This window comes from Perca flavescens, chromosome 11 (assembly GCF_004354835.1).
Source record: "Perca flavescens isolate YP-PL-M2 chromosome 11, PFLA_1.0, whole genome shotgun sequence".
NCBI lineage: Eukaryota > Metazoa > Chordata > Actinopteri > Perciformes > Percidae > Perca > Perca flavescens.
The window spans coordinates 23,757,041-23,777,813 of record NC_041341.1 but is presented as its reverse complement, the minus strand read 5'-3'; positions in this window follow the sequence as shown (position 1 = coordinate 23,777,813).

Here is a 20,773-nt window from a genome sequence, read left to right as displayed (position 1 = left end):
TTCTGAGAATTTTTAGCACTGAAAACTATCAAATGAAGGGTGTTCAAAAACATCACGCATCCACTTCTTGTATTAAAATAATTTAAAATCCTTTCCTCTCTGCTGAATGTTCTGCCATCTCCGTCTCTATCTCTCTCTCTCCCATTCGACCGTATGCTTCTTTTCTGAGTCAGGACAGGAGACCATTCATCACCCATTCTAATTAAACATGCCCTCATAGTAGGGCAGTGGCAGCTGCAGGGAAAAGAGACAAGAGAAGAAGATCAATTGCTGTGGTAGAGATGGAAAAAGACAGTGGTGGACGAGAGAGGGGGTGGAGAATGAGAAAGAGGGAGCAGTCACTGTGATAGAAAGCACAGAGAGGACGTGGAAAAGCTGTGTTGGCTAAAAGTCAGGTCTCCTGCCAGATGGGCCAAGCCCCCCTACCTGGGTAATAAGAAGAGTGACTCCCTCCTCAGGACGCCTGACAGCCCCGTCTTAGTCCATTTCTTTAACCACATGTGGCCCTTTTTCCATTCCACCAGAGACTGATGGAAGTTGAGCGTCACAGCAACTGCAGCTTCGGGGCTGCACAACAGGCTGGAGATTGATTCCAATAGGACTTCTTGATTTCTGACCCTTTTTCTTCACTGACAGATTGGTTAGATGATCCTGACATTGCCAGTGTTAGATCTTTCTAGTGTTTTGGGGATGGGAGCCAATAGCTGCAGAAACATAATTGATACTTTTGTAGTGGTATGTCAAAGGGGAGACGAGATGTCAAAGAGACATTGCAAGCAAATAATTCAGCTCCAAAGGTGAACATTTGTACACTGTACAGTATAGCATCAATATGAGACTGTTTGCTAAATCCTCAGTGAGATAACATTAAGATATTAGTTAAAAGTGCCTTTAAGGTTGTTTTAAAAAGCATGGCATAATAATGGAAACGTATTAGTTTTATGTTAAAGCTATAGTGCGTTGTTTCTGTTGCCCCCATGAGGAATTCCAAGTAATGAGAATAAATCTGTTAGTGCGTATACATGATATAAGCCTTATGTGATCGCCCACGCGCCCCCACCCCTCCTCCACAAAGTTGCTAGTAGCCAAGGAGGACACGAAGGATTAAAAAAACACGATGGACTCTTCAGAAGAGGTAAATATCTTCACTCGAGTTTCTGCGGACGCCACAATCTTCTGAACATAACCATACTGAGAAATACAGAGAGAGTTGTGTGGAGCTGATAGTCTTAATTAGCTTTGTAGCAACTCATTTGGCAATGGCTTGAATGTAACAGACGTTTATTAATATCAAAAAGTTAGGCAATAAAGCTTTAAAAGTCACAAATGTACCTCGCACATTTGCTGCAGTGGCTCGATCAGTCATGCTACAGTGAAGAGCAGCTGTCATCAAGCTTGAAAAATGAAAAGTGACTGATCCTGTCCTTTTCTCCATTAATGCCTGTTTCTTGTCACTGTTGGTTACATCCTTGCATTCAACAGAGAAATACACCAGCCTGACCTTTACCTAGATCTAGGCATACTTTTTCATCCTGTGGCTCTGCAAAGTTGAATTGGATTGGATTCACTGTTCATGATAAGGACTATTAAATATTTAAATCTGACTCATTGGCCTTCATGAAGTAACATAAATGTCAAAAATATCACTCTTTCCTGCGATGTCCTACGACTTTGTTTGTGAAGTTTGTGAACGGGCCACACAGATTTTGATAATGAACAACTAAACATGTTACACGCTGGACCTTTAAAGATGAATGACTGACATCAAACTAATGTAGTAGAGTCCGAGTGATGAAGAGATGGTCAGCTAGCAAAGTGGATAACTGTATCTCAACACCCAGTTTCATTTGGCTGGCTACTGCTGGGATTCAAGCTGAAAGCACATCAACCAGCCTTCTAGAAGATATACAGACTTTTCAACTAGTCATTTGATTTTAATTTCTCGAGACATGGCTACATGGATGACAATGTTGGTCGTTTGGTCAACTGATCCACTGCAATATTTTTCTTTTCTCTGTCAAGCTACCTCCTGGCACCAGTCTGTTTGATAGTAATCTATCCTATCGGGCAGAGCTCCACATCTCATCTCCAGTAACTCAAACAGTTAACCTCCTTCAACTCCACCTGTTCCAACCATGATAACTCCCCAGTTTCATCAGCACTCTGGACATCTCAGCTGTGCACATCGGCTCAGTAGAACTACTCATCCAGACTCCTACTGTTTCCTAACATGGACCGCATCTTCTGGCCTGATGGAGCGGCAGGCCAGGGATCTGGGTCAGCATGCTGTGGCAAATACTCACCTGCCCTACACGGCACCAACATGAGGACGCTTAACAAAATAAATTAAACAAATTGTAATAGAACATAAAAACAGCCTGGTGGCTCAAATCCGACAACATTATGTTTGACCATGCAATGCATTTTAAGCATTTCAACCCACAATAGTTTTTTATTTATTTAATTTTATTTAAAGACATTTTAGGCCTTGATTTGATAGGACAGCTGCATAAATGAAATGGGAGAGAGGGGGAATGACATGCAGCAAAGGGCCGCAGGTCGGAATCGAAAGGTCTGTGTTGTTAAGTCCAAACAGTGTAATATATCATATATTGTCATATGATGTGGAATTTCTTTAGTAATTTTCAAAATGTCCCAGTCAGTCCAAACTCCACTGACAGCTGGTCGCAACTCTGCAATAAACTGGGATCTGAGTACCTGCCAGACTCCTTCCTCCTCCACTCAAACCTCTCGGTTCTTCATGTCAGATTGACAGGCTGTATATGGACAGAGTCACCCAAAGTCGACCGCTTTAAATTTCTGAGCGCCTCAGTAATCACTCAGTGTAGTGCTTGTACAATGCTTTAAATCTTGGGTTATTTCTATTAAATAGTATGATTTAAAAGTCAGTAACTGAAGTCTTTTGACTCTTTGACATTTCACAGTCCAACATAAGGTTAGAGAAGCGAGCTTGTGACCGGGAGGTTGTCGGTTCAATCCCCAGACAGACAGGATAAAATCTGGGTGGGGAAAGTGAAAGAGCAGCGCTTGTCCCCTCCTTCATTACCACCACTGAGGTACCCTTAAGCAAGGCCCTTAACCCCAACCGCTCCAGTGGATCTGCTCAGTGGGCAGATCAGACTGTGGTTGAACTGGGCAGCTTCCAGGTATGAATGTGGAACTGTGTAAATGTGATCAGGGCGTTCCTGCAAAAGAAAGGCTTTCTCTCGGTTAACCTTCCCTGAATAAATAAATAAAAAATATGCACTCACTATGAATGAACTGACATTGTAAATTGATGGATCCCAGATCCTGGATTTCTATTCATGTACAGGTAGCCGTGTTTCCTGGGGTTGAGCTGAGCTGCATGTCATCTAATTAAAAACCAGAATCTGCTGTGAAGCAATAAATAAATAACACACTTCCTTCACAAGCCAGTTCAAAATGCTGTATCATAAATAAACTAGGTTTTAATGTCTTAATCCTGTTTAACTTTTCAAAGTTACACATTTCACTAAATAATTTTACATACTGTGTGTAATCTGTATACATAAATTACATGTAATTAAAACAGATGATTCATGTCAATGCAAAAGCATCCTTCATTTTATTCATCCTGAATTCTCTGTGACAGAAGAATCCATCTAGGTTGTTTACTCCATCGCTTTAACAAATCCTACAATCATTTCTCAGTGACAACAGGAAATGTAGACACTGTCACATAGACTTCATTCTATGTACTGACGTGACTGTCACAGTCATGAAGTCCCATCGTCATCTGTGTTTTACAGTTAGTTGAGGAATATATACTTCCTTTCATCAAACCACGTTTTCATGTCACAGCCAAACTGGGGGCTTTTGTCTCTTGGGTACAGTTAGGGACACAAAAAGCTGCCATGTGACAACACAGGCTGCAGAGGTGAGCAGCTCTGTCCATCCACAGCAGTCATTGTGTCTCTCAAGCTCTCTCCTTTTGTCTTCCAACTCTGTAGTTAAACAAAATGTTTTTTAATACATCAAACAGCTAACATGGTTTAGATAAAACAAATGGATCAATCATTTGGGGGTGTATTTGATGCTCAGAAAAATGTAATCACTGTTTTACAGCTGCTCCTTTTCTAATTATTGTGTATGGGAAAGAGTCTTTTTGGGCCAGTGTGCATTACATGATCTGCAATATCAGGTGTGGCCACTATGCCAACATTTTCTCACATTGTCATACATTTAAAAAATACAGAACCAAAAGAGTCCTTCATTGGCCGATTTGCTAGTCGTGGGTGAATAAAATGAACTGAGTCCGTCCCTTGTTAAAAATTAACAAATTGCCTACTGATTATACCTAAGTGAAGTGAAGATGGCTTAAAAAAAACTTGTACTGCATTTCTTCATCCTGTATTGGCAAGAAAGCTACTATACACCTATTTGGGTGTTGTAAAGCATTCTGCAGTCCAGGGACATAACTAACATAACACAGTAATAATAATAGTAATAATCGATTGATAGTGCACCTGGGAAATGCAAGGCTGTACTGTACAAGTTTTTGACTCTACATATTGTTTGTTACTCATTAGAACAGCATAACATACACTATGTTTCGAGGTGTAGCTGGTTGGTCATAGTGAAGTGCAATGAACACTCAGATGTCAGGGTAATGTTAAAGAAAGTCCTGGAGAAAGAAATAGAAGAGATGAGGACAGAGACACAGTGTGATTTATATTCTTACACCCTTTTTCCCCTTATTATTGACCCGAAGTCCCACAACAACATGTAACAAAATCCTGCTGTGAGGGTAATGGGTTGTCACAGCACAGGGAATCAACTGCACTGAAGGAGAAAAACCAAAGATAAAAAAGATCATCACCCCCCCCCCCCCTGCACTGTATTGCTAATTAAAATAGAGTCCACGGTGCTTGAAAAAAGAAATGCACAGTACTGGATGACTGATGACTGCAATCACAATCTCTGAAAATAAACAAGCTCAACGCTTGCAGCATGGTTTGAAGTTGAAGGGATGCAAAGCAAAGTGGACATGCTTGTTGTTCCCTGTGAACAACAAATGGCACATCAGGCTTTATTGTGCATGTGTGTTGTGTTGCGTCAAACATTACGTCTTCCTAGAGCAAAACTCTAAACTTTGGGGTTGAGGTTGAGTGATCATATTTGTCCTGAAAACAGAGTTATGCATTTAACAGATTGACTGAGGGAGTGACCTTTTGTTTTGACACACATTCATATATTACCAGGCCAAGGTGTAATTGTACTCTGTTCTGACTCAGAGACGCCTCCTTAATATAACAAATATATAATCTGCTCCTATGGGGGAGTTGTGAGGCAGAGTGTGAAATTAATACTTCTCTTTTCTCTGGGGTACAATAAATAAAGTCCTTAGTTTATCAAAGGAGAGAGCCCTCCTGCTTGCTTATCATTGCACTCACCCACACAATTAAAAAGGCCATGTGTATGTGGGTCTCAATTTTCACACTCAACTTGAAAAGTGAAAATAAATCACAGCAATTTCACCGTAGTCCTTTAAATGATGGGGAAAAACACTTTTTTTTGTATTCAAGGTTGATTCATTGCTCACTTTCTCATGTCAGAGCAGAACAAACATGGTACAGAGACAAAGAGTTGGCGAATGTAAAGGTCTCTATCACATCTCTGAGAATAATGCTTGAATGGTTTAAGAGAATGTTAATGTAAAAAATAATAATGACTAATTTTGGAATCAAGATAAGAAACACCAGACAAATGTACACTATAAGGACTTGAATCCAGGATAACATGTTGTCTCACTGGTAGTCTATATCCTTGACGTTTCACTTCCGGGATTGCTCCGGCGTCGCAGGAAATTCCGCCGGATGTGTGTATTTTTGCCGATGTCCGTCAGTTTCTAGGTTTGCTTTCATAGGTATTGCTTATGTATTTAGTTATTGATCAAGTTATGTCAGATTCTTCATCAAGCAGATGTAACTTTGTGGAATTTACATATCACTTTCCTAGGGGATGAGAGTCATTTCCTCACCCAGAATACCGCCATCATTGTCCCAGGCAGAAATGCCAATGGACATAATAATAATAAAAGACTGAGCATTGCAAAATTAATGCTAGGCAATGATTTAGCAGCAGTGTTGGCAGAAATCTAATGAGTACTTAAGTGTATAAGCCATCCTATTAAGGAGTAAGAAAGATATCACCAAGTATCGATAAGGTGCAACTGTGTTTCTAACACAGGCTTTGCTTCATTTGTGGATTAGTTTATAGTGGCGAGCTGCATAGTGTAGACTGGCACCTTATCAAATACCTTTTTTAAACAGCAGACATTTGAAGTGGTCATAGCAGGACAAGCAGAGATAAACTGTAATGGATAACATTAACGACGGCTGAATTTAGGTGAGACCATTCCAGGCTCCTGGTATTGTTCATGCTCACTGACTGACACAGCTTAATGGGACACATAATGGAACTCAGCAGAGCTCTCAACTCTAGAGGACCAAAGACCTGTCCTTTTCGTACTAGAACAAGTCAAATTGGCCGCTGTGAAAAAGGTTTATGTATAATGGCCGACCTGGGCAAATGCGCTACAACGGCCCAAAGCACTTCCATTAGGAGAAAAGTAGAAGTATAAAACATGCCAACCCCAAAAACACATGCAACAGTAAAACGCTGCAAATACAGAAACGACGCAAAGCAAAAACACACAGTATGCAAGTGTGAGCAACTCTCTTCTTAACTTCAGCAGGGTCTCTCCTGCGGATTTATCCTCTACAGTGTATTAGTGGGGGTTGACTTAATTGTAGAGCCCGACCGATAAAGGATTTTTAAGGCCGATATTGATCTAAATATTTGGTGATTTAAAAAGCCGATATTCCGATATATCGGCCAGAAACATGTAACAAAACAAACAGATTTCCCTAACATTAGTTAGTTGTAGTTATTTATGAGTCCTCACTAAAATAATATGATAATGTTTATTTTATTGTTACAACAGAACAGACCAACATCAAAATATATTAAAGTTCTGATAAATAAAATGTATAAAAATAAAATAAATAACTTAAGATATGAAACTTAAAGGGTTAAACACGAGTGTTGCCAACAGGGACGTTGTAGAGGTTATTGGCTGGGACACTGTTTGTTATGTTTGGTGGTGCAGGTTGGCGCAGTTTGTTTTTGTTGCCGTTTGTGGTGTTTTTTTACAGTGTGTTCAGGGGACAGGCAGCTGGCAGATAGTGAGGAGATGTTTGCTGTATGTGACAAAAAATGTTCGCTTAGAGTACCTTTAATAGCGGTTATACCTAAATGTAATGCTCTATACTGTAGTCAATCCACGCTCCCATAAGCGCATGTGGCCACAGTTTGTTATAGATTTATGACTTTTTTGCTGCATTTTCTAGCATTTCTCATTTGGAGGATCCTAACTGTTTTAGGCACCTGTAAGTAACATAATGTTAATTTGTTAGATCAGCTTAGTGTCTTTTCACTTTACTTTTTTTTTCACCTATGAAAGGTTGCATTTCTTAAAATAACATGTGTGGAGTGAGAACTGAGACTCAAGATATGGTAAACTTGCAATTTTCCGCCTCACACCTGTTTGTCAGCAGTCCAATCCAATCTACCAAACACCATGGGACCTTTTTATTTCGTTTTTATGTCACAGAACATGTCGTAAATGACATTCAGGTCGACCGGCTCACCAAAACAATTACTGGTACTCCAGATGGTCAGCACTCTATTTGTAGCATTTGAGCTACACTCAGTGGGTGTGTTTTTCAATGCATATACTGTATAGGTTTTAACCTACAATATACATACTTTATCTCTGTACTCAGTACTAAAGTTATCAATTTACACACCTACACAATCAAATGCCATACAAGACAATGGGCCTGCAAGCCTGTATTTTTTTATTTGTTTACACTGCATTATTCATGTGTTGATTCGTCATTTTTGAGGTTGTATAGCAGTTATAAGTAGTTTTTCTTACCTTTCCTTCGGTAAATGAAGGGGGAGAACACATAACCTTTTAACTGTTTTCTCTAGTAAAAGACTGGACCTCTGACTTCTGGCCACTGTAAAACCAAAAATTCCCTTTCAGTTCCTTTCATCCTCTCTCTTTTTTATTTTACAGAATGAGAAAGATTGGATGTTCAAGGGAGTGGAAAAGAAACACATACCCCAATACAAATCCTGCAGTAACAGGATAAACCCTGCATGGTTCATAACAAATCAGTGTGAGGGATTTCTGTTTGAATTTGTATTTCCGTCTGACCGAACAAGCATTGCTCCCTGATATCGCAGTATCATGTTACACTCTGTAAAGCCAAAAGCTATCAATACAATGCCTGAGTCTCTAATGGATTGATTTGATTACTGTACATACATTTTTCACTTTATAAAATGTCCTTGACAGATTAATGTCTTATTTGAGGACAGCCTTCTGTATGTGCGCTTGCTGGAATCTCTGGCCAAGGTTCATGTTATCTGTTACATAGGTGTATATAACTGTATGGTCATAAAAACTTTGGCATAGTATCTCTTAGAATATTGCAAAGCAAGACCTGTGAGCTTATCTGGTTTAATATGCACTCTGTCACTGTTCAGCTCTTTGCATCCAAGGAAGCTTTTTATCCTCACTGCCTCAACAGTAGTTCATCCTCAGAGAAAATTCATGTGAAATTTCATCCTGGAGTGGCTTGTAATCTCCTGTTCCCGGGTTATATCTACAGCCTCTTCTAACAGTGAGTTGTATACCGTCCCTTACAGCATGTGGGTTCCCAGGAGGGCAGTTTATTCCACATGGATCCCTGCCCTCCATGCTGACTCCAAGCCAACCAACATCAGTCGATTCATCTGAGTCTCCTGGTCATAAAAAAGCTGCTTCATTGTCCATGAAACAATTTCAGCCTCTGAAATGCAGACTGCCTGTTCCCCCCGCTTGCTTCCCACTGCCGCTGTGGATAACCATCTTCAACACGCAGTATATGTTGTCAAAGCAAGGCACCACACTATGCATTATAAAAGAGATTTTCCACCATGCTGAGATTGAAACAGATGAAATATCACAACTGCAATTAAGACAGGAAAGTCAAATCACACATTTACTAACTTTCCCTGTGGAGTTGACCCTTAGGTGTCATGGAAACGTCTGTGATTGAATGCTTTGACAGTTTTGATTTGGTTTTAATTTCACATTCATAATAATAATAAAAAAATTAGGTCTTTGTGACAGTTATCAGCTTCTCTATCACAGTATTCATCAACCCTTATTTTAGTAGCCTACAAAAAACCCTAGAAAATGTGTGGCTCGTAATGAATAGTTTATATATTTCCCCTATCTTTAACACTAACTCATTTCCTGTCATGATTACTCTGTTATTCAAAATGGCATTAGTCTCTTAGACTCCAATCTAATTAAGGCTTAAGAAAATGTAATGAAATCCAATTCGACAACCTAGCACTAGTTTCCCACACCATGTCTAATGATCCATTGCCTTTCCAATATAGAAAGGGAGCTGGAGGGAGAGAGAGAGCGAGAGAGCAGTTGGCGACGCTGTTCCCTGGGTTATTAGATTAATCTCTTAATCAGACAAAACTATCCTGTACAGATTCAGTAGTGACACAAAACCAACTCTTTCCCTGTCAACTGCTGATGCATTTGATGCACTGCCTTCAGCGCCATGGGAAAATCATCTCCCTTAACACATTATATGGGAATTAGCCACCATACCGTGCCATATTCCATATTATGCAGGCATTACCTCAATGCAATATGTGTTATCTCTAATAATAGGCCCTCCTGGCATCTTCGCTGTACATATTTTCACTGGTAAATGAGATAATGCTTGTTTTGTCCAGGAGGCCCTGAAGGCTTAAAAAGTATTTTTGGGATAGTGTTTTTAAAGGGCCGATTTGCTGAGCCACACCAGACTCACCCATTCAGTGTTGCAACCAATATCTTGCAAACACCCTTTTATATAGCAGGACAATCATTTCATATTTGGTTGGTTTACTGTAATATAAATGTATTTATGTATCCGGATGAAATGTATTTGGTAAGTTAATGATGATTCTATAACTGATCACTGTTTGAATTTACAAATGTGATAATGGACACATGGATTTTTGAATTGAAGTTTGAAATGTCTTCCCATCAATAAGGCACTACAGTACAGACAGGTCAGGTCCAATGGCTTCTTTGCGTGGTAATGCAATGTGTACATTTTGCTTGTGTCAACATGTATGGAATCACGTTTCAATTCAATTTCAATTCAATTTTATTTATAGTATCAAATCATAACAGAGTTATCTTGAGACACTTTACAGATAGAGTAGGTCTAGACCACACTCTATAATTTCCAAAGCCCCAACAATTACAGTAATTCCCTCAAGAGCAAGCATTAGCAGTGGCTATTGTGACAGTGGCAAGGAAAAACTCCCTTTTTGGAAGAAACCTCGGCAGACCCAGACTCTTGGTAGGCAGTGTCTGACGGGGCCGGTTGGGGGTGTGATGGCGATAATAGTCGCATTAAAGATAGTGGAACAGTAACTTTGAAGGTAGTCGTTGTAGTTCATGTCACAGCAGGACGTTGCTGGATGAATCGTGGCGCTGCAGAGCATGGGTGGGTGCAGCAGACGCAGCAGGATGCGGACGGGCGTTTGAAGGGAATCGCAGAGCATAGCTAACATAACATAACATTGATGAGAGGCTGTACTGGCCTGCCTCCCTCTACTCACACTATATTATTGATTATATGATCAATAAATCTGATGACTACGAAGAGAAGCAGGTGGGCCGGGTTAGGCGGACGCTGCAACTCCTCACTTCTTAACTATAAGCTTTATCAAAGAGGAGAGTTTTCAGTTTATTCTTAAATGAAGTGATGGTGTCTGCCCCCCTAACCCAGACCGGGAGCTGGTTCCACAGGAAAGGAGCCTGGTAGCTGAAGGCTCTTGCTCCCATTCTACTTTTGGAGACTCTAGGAAGTAACTCTGCATTCTGGGAGCGCAGTGCTTTAGTGGGACAATAAGGTACTAAGAGCTGTTCTAGATAGGATGGTGCTTGACCATTTAGGGCTTTGTAGGTCAGGAGAAGGACTTTAAAGTCAATCCTGAATTTCACAGGAAGCCAATGCAGAGTAGCTAAAACAGGAGAAATATGATCTCTTTTCTTAGTTCTCGTCAGAACACGTGCTGCAGCATTCTGGATCAGCTGGAAAGTCTTAAGGGACTTATTTGAGCAACCTGACAGTAGGGAATTACAATAGTCCAGCCTGGAAGTAACGAATGCATGGACTAGTTTTTCAGCATCATTTTGAGAGAGGATATTCCTAATTTTGGCAATGTTACGAAGATGAAAAAAGGCTGTTCTCGATGATTGTTTTAGATGGGCGTTAAAGGATATATCCTGATCAAAAAATAACTCCTAGATTTCTGACAGTAGTGCTGGAGGCCAGGACAACACCATCCAGAGTAGCTATATCTTTAGATAATGAAGTTCGGAGGTGTTTAGGGCCCAGCACAATAAATTCAGTTTTGTTACAGTTTAACATCAGAAAATTATAGGTCATCCAGGATTTTATATCTTTAATACATGCTTGAAGTTAGGCTAACTGACTTGTTTCGTCTGATTTGATTGATAAGTATAATTGGGTGTCGTCCGCATAGCAGTGATAGTTAATTGAGTGTTTCCTAATGATATTACCAAGAGGAAGCATATATAAGGAGAATAAAATTGGTCCAAGCACTGAGCCTTGTGGAACGCCATGTCTAACTTTCGCGTACTTAGAGGATTTATCATTAACATTAACAAATTGAGATCGATCAGAGAAATAAGACTTAAACCAGCTTAGTGCAATTCCTTTAATTCCGACTAAGTGTTCTAATCTCTGTAACAGGATTGTATGGTCAATAGTGTCAAAAGCAGCACTAAGATCTAATAAAACAAGTATGGAGACAAGTCCTTTGTCTGCAGCAGTTAGAACGTCGTTAGTAATTTTCACCAGTGCCGTCTCTGTGCTATGATTCTTTCTAAATCCTGATTGAAAGTCTTCAAATAAGCTATTGCTATGGAGAAAATCACATAACTGATTAGCAACTACTTTCTCAAGGATCTTGGAGAGAAAGGGAAGGTTAGATATAGGTCTACAGTTTGCTAAGACCTCAGGATTGAGGGTGGGTTTTTTCAGAAGAGGTTTTATCACAACTACTTTAAATGACTGCGGTACATGACCTGTTAATAGAGACATATTGATCATATCTAGTAGAGAGGTGTTAACCACGGGTAATGCTTCTTTGAGTAGCCTCGTTGGGATGGGGTCTAAGAGACAGGTAGATGGCTTTGCTGAAGATACCTTTAAAAAAAAACAGTCTAAGTATATGTCAGGTCTAGTCGTTCTTTCTAGCAGTCCTGCGTTGAAAGGTGAACCATTTGAGGGCAAAAGGTGATGAATTTTATCTCTAATTGTTATAATTTTATCATTAAAGAAGCTCATGAAGTCATCACTACTCAGAGCTAGAGGAATAGATGGCTCAGTAGAGCTGTGACTATCTGTCAGCCTGGCTACAGTGCTGAAAAGAAACCTTGGGTTGTTCTTGTTTTCTTCTATTAATGCTGAGTAATAGTCTGATCTGGCATGTCTGAGGGCCGTCCTATAGGTTTTCAGACTGTCTTGCCAGTCCAAACGAGACTCTTCCATTTTGGTGGAGTGCCATTTACTTTCAAGTTTTCGCGAGTTTGACTGTTAAAAAGGCCAAGTGCATCTTACAAATAGTATTCAGAGTCCCACCTTGCATTGTGTGCTTATTGCTCTCTCAAGTGGAAAAAGAACCACACCAAGATTCTAATAAAACTAAAAGAGGCAGTAGAGCTTAAAGAAACTATAAACCAATGAATCTCCCCCCAGGTTTCGTTTTCAGAGCAGTCCAACTAAAGCCTGAGTCTGCCAGCTGATTTCTCTCTCTCTCTCTGACTCTCTCTCATCTCTTCCTTTCTTCCCGGGAAATGCTCCAGCTAATCACCAGGGGCCTGAGGGCCATTTGCTTCCTCCAGCCACTCTGGCCTGTCATGACGCCCCAGATGGATCCCATTTTGGGTGTTCATTGAAATCATCCCAGCTGCCCTGTCCCTCTGCCCACAGCAAAGGCCTCCTTGCTCCTCATGCCTCCTGCTCTCACACCCTTGGAAGTAAACTTATTCAAGGGACATTTTTCATTTTACGGTGTGCTGATGGATGAACTGGTTAGAGAAAAACTCAAGTCCTGGCTTCTTTACTTCAGTTGATGATAATATGCTGCACAGACAGTAACATGTAAAAACCTCTATTGCGTGAGGATAAGTCATGTATTTAATATATGCATATACTTTTTGTTGTAAACATAAACGTTTAGATGAGAATGTTTTTAGTGTTCAGTGTTTTCAGTATGTGTATCAGCAGCAGAGTATGCTGTGGAGTACTGTATTTGTTTTTTATGTTAAGGAAATATTAAACACATACAGTATGTTAAGTCATGTATCTATGATATCTGCATTGTTTCTTTTTTAATGTGAACATAAATAAGTTGTCAAAATGTTATCACATAACGTACTGATTGAATCTTATGTGATTTGTTCCACGGCTCCACAATGGAATAGTGCTACAAATCTTAATTTCTTGATTTTAATGGTAAAATTACACTTCTTTATTTCCTTGTTTCCTATTTTACACCTTATTTCTTTAGGTTACCTGTGTGACTTCAGCACAGCTGCTACTTTTAACATGATTGCTATTGGATGTACGGGATATCTTATTTGATGTGGAGTGTTGCTTACATTTCTTTTAGAGACACAGATGAGCTGCCGTAGAACTGCTTTAAAATCTGGACTCCACTATGTAGCCTGTTTTGGCTCCAAACCAACAGCCCTTTGAATAACATCCTCTTAAAATATTATACTGGACTGATAGAAGTGGGCCCGAGTAATTGTTTTCCAAAGGTGCATTAGATCTCAAATTGCCTAAGTGCTTTGTTGTGAAGAATGAAGAAACAGAATGGAGATGTTAAAGCACTGCTAAAAACCTCTTTCTGAGAACCTCTAAAGCGTGTTTTACAGTAACTGCAGCCCAGCTGGCGCGCGCATATGTGACGTCATGAAATAGCCGTAACTATTTATACCCGTGCTGGTGGTTGCGACACTAGTTGCATTCTTCTCCTGAACAGCGGTGGCGCTAATGAGGAAAGGCTACTGACTTTGCTCTTTCTACGGACTAGAAGAAGAAGAAAAATATAAACAACGGCAGAACTGGCAGCAGCGTTGCCGTCGATGCTTCGATTTGATTCGATCAAGCCGTTTATTCATCACAAAATAACTCATCTTAACCCAGTAAGTTTACAAGAGAGACTTGCAGTCACTCTGAGAGTCCTGGCATCCGGTTGCCCAGGAGCTCGTTCATGCTTCCTGTTTCAGCTTTGTGGCACGCCGCTGAAAAAAAAAAAAAAGAGTGGTGCGCGACCTATGCTCGCGCGCTATAAATCCAGGCAGCTTGGCTGCGGCTACTGTAAAACGGCCATTAGCGGAGCGCATGTGCCACGGAATGTATGTTTTAACTGGCATGTGCCCACACGGCGTAGGATTGTGTGCGTCACAGCTGAGACGGAGAGCCTTCCCCCTGGAATTGTTGTTGTTTATTCAGTTTTTGGAGCCGGCCTAGCGCTGTGAAAACTTCAATTTACTGTCAGCTGTTAACAGAAAACGCAGGTGAGGGAAATAAAAACAGAAACTCTCAAAATGAAACTGCCAATATGCTCGTTCACAGTCATTAAGTTGTTTCCTGTATATCGGTAGTTTAATTTAAAAGAAATAATGACCATTTATGTGTAAAAGGGCCGCACACACCTTGCGTAAAAAATATAAATAGAAGTCCTAATTTTATGCTTGTACAGCGGATCTCCGCTCCGTCAAACTATTCCCTTAAATGCCTCGTCTTGAAAGACACATGATTGATGTAAATCAACTCCCAATCTCTCTTTCTTATAGTCAAAATAATGAGAGAATATGACCTTCATGCTAAACAAAAAAAAAAATCTGTATTCAAAAAATGATTGGAAGCAAGGACTGCTTTTGCTCGGAGCATGGATGCCAAACGTGACACTTTTCTCTCCATACCTGAGAGAAACAAAACTGCCATAGACAGCGCTGATCTCTCTCTCAAACTGTAAGCACAGCACATAGGTTGCTGGGGGAGGGGGCCACTGGGAATGACACCATGTCAAGCCTCCTTTCGATTGGAGTTGTCAGTGAGAATGAGCGATGTAAAATGCCGATATCAAAAAGCCCTGTGTTTAGCTTGTCCGTGCTGACAGGTTAGGAAATGGAGCATGCTACCTGACCAGCATAAGAGAATGGCTGCCCTGCGGTGCCACAGCAGTCATATCTGCAGGCCGACGATAAACAAGTTTTCATGCCGTCAATCAGCTACAGTAGCCTACTGCCTATTTTCTCTCCGTTTCACTCCCTCTCTCTTTCTCTCTTTCCAACTCTTTAGCTCTCCCCTGCCTGTCACATTGACAAATCAGTACTGTCAAATTCTAAACTACCGTGATTGAACTCTCCAGTTACTTATTTCAAATAAAAGCTCCGTAATATGCTTTCTGGTCAATTGCATAGAATTTGGATCACTCAGAGGCACTTTACTTTGTGCTTGCAAATGTGATATTTGTATGTGATTACTGTATGTGTTGCATACAGTCACACGTCTTTTTAATTATTCTGATAGCAGTAGTTTGTAAAAAGGAAAATTAAACAATTTCAGTGAAAAGTGATGCAGTCTACTTGTTTTGATTCTCTGATTTATGATAGGATTACACTCCCACCACCACGGGACTGTTTCACAAAACCAAGATAAGGGATTAAGCCAGGAATTTCCCATTATCCTGGATGAATTTAGCCTTGACTCGGTTTCACAAAAGCGGAGATAAATAAATCACCATGGAGATTTATTCTGTGCAGCTAGCCTGCTCCCGACCAGGCTAACAGCCAGGATTTATTTAATCCTGGAGCCTTTTCTGATCACCCAGCAGTGGTTTTACCCTATTGTTATAAGCCTGGATTAAAATACAACAGGTGCATATTGCTGTTCATTTAAGTACTGTTATTATTTAAAGTTGTGACCATTATCTTTTTATAATTATTCATGTGACAGTCATTGTTACTGTTATATTGCTGTATGAAGACTGCTGTTCATATTGTTGTTAGAAGTTTGATGAATATATTATGGCAGTTGTTGAGATAATTAGAAAAGGCTGATAAAATTTCAAATGTGTTTTAAATGAAGTCTGTTACTAAGGTCAATACATATAAAGCTGTAAATTTCTATAGTTGACCAATGCACCTTGAATTATTTTAGTTAATTCATTTTTTTTTTTCTTTAAAAATAAGGATCATGTTTGTTCTGCTTCCATGTGCATTGTATTTGGCATTCTTAGCACACAATTTGTGTTGTCCAGTACTGGGACTATAATTTGGGAGGATTGTACAATTTTAAGAACATATCCTAATTGTACAATCCTCCCAAATTATAGTCTTAATTCACTGGACCAGTAACTATATAGTGTTGTAGACTACTGTACATTCATGTAACAACAGGGAGAGGACACTTCAATGGTTTTTGACCTTATATTTTGCTGGGGGGAAATAACTAATGAATATACTCTGTTCCATTCACAGTGTGCATGGAATTTATCACTTAATTATCTTTATAGTTTCTAGATTTTAGAGTGTCTTTATTTTCTATGTCCATATATACAAGAGAGAAAGTCATATAATATGTAAAGAAGAAAACTCGTCCTCTATAAAAAAGTTAAAAATTAAAAAAATGCGAGAGAAAAAGCGTGGCAGATAATAGCGGACAGACTGAATGATAGTCTAAACATATACTTTTATGAACTACTGCTATTAACTGAAACCATTCAATGAGTCACTGTCATTTGCAAAAAAAAAATAAAAAGTACACTTTGCATTAAAAGCGAGCAGTGGAAGTTAATATGACTTAGGACATTTATATTTTAGCCCATGAGAGAGAGGGAGGAACAGAGTGAAAGAAATATTTACGCATCATATTCTAGCGGTGTAGAAAATTAATCTTCATGGTAAATTTCCTGAGTAACATTATCTTCTGCTTACTTTTAAGGCAAAGAGTACAACTGTTAATTTGTGCAATGATTAGTAGCCTAATCCTTGAATGGTATGATTATGACGGTTTCAATTCAGAGCAGGGCTCAGTTAAAGGTCCAATATGTAATATTTGTACTGTAATAAATCCAAAAATGACACCAATGCCTGATAAGATATTAAGGAAACATGTTAAACTGAAATACTATCTTTTCTGACAACAATGCTAATGTCAGTATTTTTCTTTTTGAAATTTACATTCCGTGACGGAATTTATGTTTATGTTTTGATCTGTGTGTTGTTATCAACGGCCCAGTTTGACAGGCAGGCCGGGTTGCCAGATATACCTGTAAAAACGTAAACCCAGCGCGCTACAGCTGTAACGTTAGTACAGCCATGAAAGCAGCAAACAAACCAACAGGATCAACGGAGATAGATTCTACATTACATAAAAAAGATGTTGTTTCTAACATGCATGTTTCTAACAGTTGCGTGACCAGAGACGTAACAACCCCCTGGTAAATATTGGAGATGTATTTGAAAGATGGAGACAGCTTGGAGCCCAAAAGGACGCAGAGTTGGCTTATTTTCTCCTGAACAGGTAAGCATTAGCTTCAGGCTAATTTATCACAGCTACTAGTCATGGGCATTTTTTTGTCATTTCAACATTTGTGTACTCACATTGAATTATATAGCTAGAATACCCGAGTTGGTTACTCGCAAAAACAATTGAGACATAGCCAGTAAAGTGATCCCGACTGGTCCTGGCTAACACCGCCATGCTAACCCTGCTAACTGTTAATGTTACCGGGAGGACCAGGCAAGCAGCCCATGGCTGTTTACAGCGTGTAGCCTCTTCGGCTGGAGCCGACAACGGTGAGTTATTTTAAACCACGAAAGGGGGGCTGTAAATCGGAAAGAGAGTTTGCAGTGTGTTTAGCGATTGTTGCCGTAATTCTAAGACAATGAAATGTGTTCCTTCGGCAAGGTAGTGGTATGTTTAGCGTTTCTGAACTTCGAGTCTGAGCAGGAGGGGGCGGGGGAGACGACTCTCCAGTATTTTGAATTGGTAGTGCAGTAACTATTTTAACCGCTAGCTGCCAGTATTACATACAATATTACATATTGCACCTTTAATGTGTATGTTTAGGTTACATACGCATTCAGTCGGTCAGTGATCGTCTGCTACGCTTTCTCTCGCTGTTTCATTACAGCGGCCGTGTTTCTTTTCTTTTTATACAAATAAAATGTTTAATATCATCCTAATTCCACAAGAAGCTGCTACTCACTCTGTATAAAGTATGTACAATGCGTATTCTCCATTTTGGCATCAGTAATTCTGTGATCGACCTTGCGGTCTTTTGAGGAAAGCTGTGGACGCGCATCTATCTGAATTACTTCAGCCTGGCTCGACCTAGTCGCTTTCATTTTCAACAACCTCCATCTGTTGAAATGACAGACATTGCTGGCAGAAGATTATATTAGCTGTAGCTAATTCATTTTAAAGGTCCAATGTGTAGGAATTTCCCCCATCTAGCGTTGAGATCATATATCGCAATCAACTCTCTCGCACCACACAGTTCAATGTACGTATTACAGCTACGGTAGCCTTCCTGCTTCAAAAAGTGTCTCTTTTCAATATCCTTTTTCTTTTTCTGGGCAAAGAAGTTTGGATTTTGAATAAGTGTGGTCCTCCATGTTTCCTTCTTCAAACTTGCCTGGGCCGGGAAGCTACGATACCCATGAGCAGCATTAGTAGCACCTGTGAGTTTATCATGTGACTCTGAAAATGTGAAAGGCAGAGCAGTATGTCCTGTATGTCCCGTATTTTAAGATGGCAGATGAATATGGAGCGTCTACACCAGTTCATGCGAATGCAAATGTAAAATTTAAAGCCAAAAGCAATACTTGGAACTGATGGTAGAGTTAATATTCATGAAAAAGGACAAGTTTGTGAACGGGCAACACATATTTTGATAATGAATAACTAAACATGTTACACACTGGACCTTTAAAGCTGTAAATAGCTTGCTCAAAGGCCAAATAAAATGTAACTGTTTTTTGATTGATATGCTAAGGAAAACATAATTTAATAGAATAAGAAACATCACTCTAACACAACTCTATGATGGCAAGTTAACTGTGTGTTTTGGTGAGTCTTTGTGGGTGAAAGAATCTAACTACAGTAGCTACAGTATCTTGTCGGTTTTGGTAGTCGAAATCAACAAACTCATGGGATTCAATAGGACTAGATAAGGCTGGAGAAAAATCTGAATGATTTGGGTAAAAACTAAAAAACCTCTTTGTAAGGTGAGGAAAAGAAGATAATGGTCTTTGTTAAAATAAGCCAACATCAAATCTATGAACAGTGTGTGAAAAGTGGTCTAAGTGTCTAAGTCACACACCTTATATAATGGCTTTTCCAAAGTTGTCTTTAAAAAGTATTTTTTTTCTTTCAGTTTTCGAGGTACACTTGTAATAAATGTGTGAGCCACTGGATGCAATTTCTGATTCATCCATGTATCAAAGTGTCAGGGTGACACGTTATAACCTATAGCCCCTGTATAAAGAACTACATGTGTGACTGCATGTACATGCATACACAGACAGACAGACAGACACACACACTCACACGCTCACACACTGTTACTGTAGTCATGTAAAAATGTATCATTAGCATGGCAATGATATGTAAAATCTGTCAGTTACATGCAATAATCCCTGTGAGCTGCATCATGCTTTTATTTGAGAGGATTTGGGAGCTTTCAAGTCTGACTTACTATGAAACATCTGAATTTCACTGTAGCAGAACAGGCAGGCCGATTTTTCGTAACCATCAGAGAGGAGATATGAAAGCGGATCATTTGAGACTATTGCAGCTCTGATAGTCAAATTCAAATTCATTCCAGCATACTGGAATCCTGATGAGATCGAGTCAAAAATGGGCAAGATAGAATACAGCCATAATGATAGGACGGTCTGGGGAGGACCCTTCAAAAGATTTTTTTTTTCTTATTTCATGGCCATTCTCTGCAACACTTCCATGTGGGTTCTATGGTGCTGAAAAATACTGCCCAAGCCTTTTTTATAAATCACTGTCCACAGCAGCTATTGTTTAAACCTGTGTTAACCGGTGGGAATGACGACCTCAAGGATATTTGTAGACAACTATACAACTACTGGGTGGGTCATCCCTTTTAGCACATAAAGTACAGCAAGTGAATGAGATCCTGCACACTTGCCTTTAAAATCCAATGCTGTTGTCTAAAAAGGGAGTAAGGTTAACACCATCCGATTCTGCCAAACTCTGAAATACAACCTCTGTTTTGAATTAATAACCTTTTGGTGACCTTGTTCCGCAACTTATGAAGAATGCATATGGATTGCAATTACGCCCCATAATTTCCATGGCCGAATGCCTTGAAATGTGTATAAACTCATAAACACATTCATTGGATATTAACAACGTGTCATCAAGCAGACAGAGACAAATGATTGTTATTAGCGGCACAAAGTCTTCCATATGTTCTGCTGCAAGTTTAGAAGTCACATATTATTAAAACTTTGATCACAGAAAGCCAGCTGTTAACAATAACCAAGTGTGGATGAAATTAGGGCTATGGCGATAAC